The 6,148-nt window shown below is 46.9% G+C and overlaps 1 pseudogene; it reads left to right on the forward strand.

The window, feature by feature from the left end:
- The first annotated feature begins 1,305 nt into the window (after nucleotides 1-1,305).
- Nucleotides 1,306-1,423, forward strand: LOC126209207 (5S ribosomal RNA; annotated as a pseudogene).
- The last annotated feature ends 4,725 nt before the right edge of the window (nucleotides 1,424-6,148 follow it).

The raw sequence follows: 6,148 nt of genomic DNA on the forward strand, positions 1-6,148 counted from the left end.
CACCACTGAAGACAAAAGAACGCCATTCACTCTCCAGTAGACTCTTTCACGACACCCGAGTAGCGGTGCTTGTCAGTGTCGTGTTGTTCGTGGTAGCCCGGCCAGAGGCGAGGCTGCTGCAACCAGACGGTTCCCAATGGTCCCAGATGACACAGTAGTTGCACCGTGTGCCCAGACTTCGCGCCTGAATGATGTTTCGTCGGCCGCCGCTCCTCAAATGGCTCAAATGGCTCTGAGCACTATGGGACTCAACTGCTGTGGTTATCAGTCCCCTAGAACTTAGAACTACTTAAACCTAACTAACCTAAGGACATCACACACATCCATGCCCGAGGCAGGATTCGAACCTGCGACCGTAGCAGTCGCACGGTTCCAGACTGCGCGCCTAGAACCGCGAGACCACCGCGGCCGGCGCCGCTCCTCGCACGATGTGTCACTACTACGCGGACATCCAGGACCAGGTACACAGGTGTGCGAATCTTCGACCGACACGTTATGTCCATCATGTACAGCAGTCCGTCGATGCGTCCACCCAGTTTCCTGCAAGCTCACAAAGCGACCCTATTCAAATGACTGAAGCTCTTCAACAGGAGTACGTACTTATCGGTGGAGTATGGTGGTACTCTAGAATAAATGGTGCAAATACAGTTCACTTAGAAACTCAGCATATTTACTGCCTGCAGAGTCAAACAGGCAGCTTCTTAAACGCCATCTGATCGCCGATGACCATGACAAGTGAATCACTAACAGTAAAACCTTTCAGCATGCACATATTATACCCAGGTGCCACTGAACACTGTCTTTGAGGGTGTTGCACTTTTCTCCCGCACACACGCACGCACACGCACACACACACACACACACACACAGGTACAGATACACAAATAAAGTGCGAAAAAGAGAGATTGATCTATTCATAAATTTTTAGTTGAGAGCAAAGAACTGTCAAAAAAGGTTCAATATGTTTTTAATTTAAATTAATATATGTAAAGGGTGCATTGTGCTTGGTTTACTGGGATTAAACCTTCCATCACGCTTACCACGATAGTGATACGTCATATGTTTAGGAGGAATACTTATGTGTGTATGGAAACAACTGTCTCCTTTATAGTCGAAATTGTCCAAAGGCGATATAGAGAAACATTATCCTGAGCAAATAAACAGATCGAGCGAAAATAAGATCATCCTATAAAAAAAATCTAATGACTGTGGAAACAAACATGGGAAACCTAAGTGAATGTCGTGCTAAACTGTTTTTAATACACTTCACATACTAAAACATTTATTGCAGGGTTGGGGATGCTCGCCAGCGGCCTTGCCGTAGTGGTAACATCGGTTCCCGTCAGATCACCGAAGTTAAGCGCTGTCGGGCTGGGCTAGCACTTGGATGGGTGGCCATCCGGTCTGCCGAGCGCTGTCGGCAAGCGGGGAGCATTTAGCCCTTGTGAGGCAAACTGAGGAGCTACTTGATTGAGAAGTCGCGGCTCCGGTCTAGTAACCTGACAGACGCCCGGCAGAGCGGTATGCTGACCACATACCCCTCTATATCCGATCCAGTGAAGCCTGTGGGTCGAGGATGACACGGTGGCCGGTAGGTACCGTTGGGCCTTCATGGTCTGTTTGGCTGCAGTATTTTTTTTTTTTTTTAAGTTTGGGAATGTTTACGACATATAATCCTTATTGAAAATGGTTAGGCAATACATGTCTTACAAATGGTTTAAAGTATTTTCCTATTTGACAGAAATGAATGTAAATGTGCAAAGTAAAAAAATTTTCTAGTTATTTGATAGCCAAAACTAGTAATTACACGTAGAACGAAAGTTGGTGGTAAGTTCCTATGGGACCAAACTGCTGAGGTCATCGATCCCTAGACTTAGACACTACTTAATCTAAAACTAACTTATGCTGCGGACAAGACACACGCCAATGCTCGAGGGAGGACTCGAACCTCCGACGGGCGCAACCACACGAACCGTGGCAAGGCGCCCAAGACCACGCGGCTAGAATGAAAGTTACCAGCGCTTATGAGCTCAAAGAAATCTGCCAATACGGACAGAAAAAGCAGTATGGTACGACTTGCAGGTTATTACGTATATGTAGTCGCCGAATGTGAACAGTTATTGAGTCGGAGTATTAATGAAATCGCAAATGGAATAGGAACGGAGAGAAAATTACACTCTTGCGCTTTCGCCCTTCGCCACGGACCGTACATATGTGATGGTATCGGCGGTTTCATTTGATTTTGAGAAACACGGAAAACGTAGATCCAGCAGGCCTAGATTTGTAACCGCAGCTGGCTCAAATGGCTCTGAGCACTATGGGACTTAACTTTTGAGGTCATCAGTCCCCTAGAACTTAGAACTACTTAAACCTAACTAAGGACATCACACACATCCATGCCCGAGGCAGGATTCGAACCTGCGACCGTAGCGGTCGCGCGGTTCCAGACTGTAGCGCCTAGAACCGTTCGGCCACTCCGGCCGGCTGTAACCACAGCTCTTAGCGTATTTCTTCCATTAATTTCTATGTACAGAGCATTGAGTCACCCTAGTAGTTATAATTGTAGTTCAGTATTATCCATTTGTCGCATGGTAGGTAGCAGCTAGTTCTGTTTCTCTGTAGTGGTAACATTCAACCGCTTAACTGTACTTCAGACACTCTGCAAGAACTCCACCTCCTTATCTGAGTTGACACTGCGCGTGACTTCAGTCCAGCGGGCCCGGGTTAGACACCCGACCGACTCGGAGATTTTAACAGCTCGGAGACTGGGTGTTGTGTTGCCCTCTTCATCACTTCATCTTCATCGACACGAAAGTCACCCAATGTGGCGTCATTTGAAAAGGCTTGCAACTCAGAGGTCGAACTACCCCATGTGGGGTATCCTGGCCATCAGTGCCATACGATCTTTTCATTTCTCTACAGTAAAGCATTTAGATAACCAATTCCCTCGTCATGAGATTAGCGACACCAGTTAGTACGATTAAAACACTAAAAGCCGGCCGTTGGTGGCCGAGCGGTTCTAAGCGCTTCAGGTTGGAACCGCGCGACCGCTACGTTCGCAGGTTCGAATCCTGCCTCGGGCATGGATGTGTGTGATGTCCTTAGGTTAGTTAGGTTTAAGTAGTTCTAAGTTCTAGGGGACTGATGACCAGGGGTGTTAAGTCCCATAGTGCTCAGAGCCATTTGAACCAAAACACTAAAAATGTATATGCGGCGTTCATAAAATATAATCGAAACCGTACTGAACTGTGGGTACTCGTCTTACATTGAAGTCATGCAGTTCAGTCCTTGTCAGTCCGATCACACACCGTAACTGCACTCTAGGTCGTGTCCTCTTCTTCAACTGTGGGTACCTTACGTCCTGGAGCAATTCTGAGCTATGTTTGAGGTACCACTGTGTACGCGCAGATACCGACTGAACCACAATGCCATAGCGCCAGATGCGTCAAGTGGGGCCCGCAGCTGATGAAGAGGCCACTGCCTCTTGCGCGGTAGCGTGTGATCGAACCGACCACGAGAGAACTGCATGTTTTAAATGTAGGAGGGGGCTTCTTAGTCCAATATGTTTTATTTTATGGACGCCGCATTCGTGTTGTTATAGTTTATGAACTTATTAATCACACAAGTCGAGTGTCGCCGACCTGCTGATGAGAGTATTCTTCCCACAACACAGTTGTTGTATTGTGTGAAGTAAAGTGGTTGAATGGTATCAGTTATAACTGATATTACTGTAGCGACACCTTGCGCGGCACTTGCTAACAAAAGGTGAGTAGCCAGTAGAGATCAGAAACGGAGCAACTACGAGTCTAATCCTAGGGCTGCATACTTTACACATCAAGGCGCCTGTGTTGCATCAGTGCTAGCGGGCTTCCTTCGTTCCCTCTGTAATTTCGCGGGTATGACGAGTCTGAAACCTGAGGGGCTGCGGTCGCTTCATAGTAGTCGACTCTTTCGCTCGTACTAAAGCACGCAGGAGTGTAAGGCTTGTGGTGACATATTGTTAGTACGGAAGATGAGTACACGATCTTGCTGCTGTAAAGTAGCACTGAGAAGGCGGAATGATCGACTGTCGGGATCAGATGACCTTTAACGAAGCTATGTTTCGTGCCGAAAATAAATGGATGTAAAGTACACAACTGCAAATGAAGGAAAATTGGAAATGTGGTATCGATAGCTACGATGCCACTGCTTAGGTTGGCACTACGACAGACACCGACGACAGCACCCTCTAGCCGACGCTGGAGAGTTCTAAGAGCATCGCTACAGATTCTGTCCATTTCATCAAGGAACCATTTCACATTTCATCAGGCGCAGCCAGCCAGGACACTTCGCTTCAGCTTTGCTCTACATACGACGGGTCTAAGACTTCGCATCTGTACAAAGTTAGGTATTCTTTCTTGCACCAGTAAACCATTTTTAAACTCACTGCAGTACCGACGTAATTTTCCTGCTCCTGCTCCTACCCACGCGCCGCCTTCCAGGCGGGATACAAAAGGAAATTTGTGGAAGATCTTATGGGACCAAACTGCTGAGGTCATCGGTCCCTAAGCTTACACACTATTTAGTCTAACTTAAAGTAACTTACGCTAAGGGCAACACACATACACTTGCCCATGCCCGAGGGAGGACTCGAAACTCCGACGGAGGGAGCCGCGGAGACCGTGAAAGGCGCCCTAGATCGCGTGGCTACCCCGCGCGGCACTGCAACTGTGTCCCTTTACAGAATGAGTCACATCTGGAATAAGTTTCACGCTACAGTCCACAGGCGGAAAACATGCAAACGTCGTCCAGTGCAAAGAAAATGATTGTATTCTTGTATATTCGTCTTCAACCTTGAGAGAACATGTGCTACGTCAAACGAAAACTGTGCACACAGCAACGTCACAATTATGTCCGTTGGATAAAAAGCGCGCTATTTCTGTAATCATCTGATCACGGCAACTTGAGCTTATGGACAACAGCTAACTGTGTACTTACGATTTGTTTCTGTAATTTACTTCAATAATTAAGTACAATTTAGAGACTGGACTTCATCCACTTGTCAAGTTTTCTGGTACTATCGTTACAGATCCGGTAACATCTTGAAAGTATATATATGTCAATATACTTGTTAGGTATTCTCTGAATAGACACTAAATATTAAAATAAATTTTATCAGATTTTGAAAACGTGGTAACTGCATAAATGTATGTACAAACAGAACAAAATTCACTGCTAACCGATTAGTAATTATATTGTTCTGTAACTCGCTTCTGCCATTAAGGCAGGTCAGACATTTTGCGATATTTTAACTTGCACTTGAGAACGGCTATTAAGCCGAAATCATGATCGTGTAAAATAAATGAACTATGTTTTACAGTTTAATGACGGAAATTTCTTTCGGAACGATTGCGTATGTGGCGAAATCGCGTGAATCCTTGTTTATACTTGCGAACTCGTGCACTCGCTCTGTTTTCTGAGCGAGTGGAGTCCCCTTGTAACCTACAACAGACTCAGGTGACGAGTGGACTGCGGCGGATACTCACGAGTCTGCTGTTACACGGACCCCGCGAGTTCGGGAATGACGTCACAGACTCTCTGCCGAGTTTAAAGCGAGTATACGGCCGCCATTTCTGATCGCTAGTAAGCAGTGGCGGAGATGCCCTGCGATTGGCGCCCGCGGCCGGCCGCCTCGTTAGCGGTGGCGCCTCGCTGCTCGGCTGTAGCCTCGTTAGCCCCGGTAAACACCGGCCGAACCCCGCGACGGCCGCAGAACCACGGCGATGAGTCACGGCAGGTGCACCGCAGCGAGTGCTGCCGTCGTTAGTCACGTGCACGATCACTGTCTCAGGTGACAGACGGGACGTCCAGGGGTGTAACTCACGCACGGACACGCATGGACACAAGTTGCTTTTGTCTATATGGACGCTACACGGCCTGATACAAAATCACAGACCAAGCATCAATTTGACGCAGGATAACAGAGCATATTCTGAAGGTGAACGTTACTATAGTCCTGCAGGGAAAGCTCGGCTTCGGGAGAAAGCAGGTGCTATTTTTCATATACGATATTTTAAAAATGTTAACAAATTTCTCTTCTTCAGAAATGCTTTCCTTGCCATTGCCATTCTACATTTTATATCCTCTCTACTCCGACCATCATCATTTT

This window comes from Schistocerca nitens, chromosome 1 (assembly GCF_023898315.1).
Source record: "Schistocerca nitens isolate TAMUIC-IGC-003100 chromosome 1, iqSchNite1.1, whole genome shotgun sequence".
In the NCBI taxonomy this organism is placed as follows: domain Eukaryota; kingdom Metazoa; phylum Arthropoda; class Insecta; order Orthoptera; family Acrididae; genus Schistocerca; species Schistocerca nitens.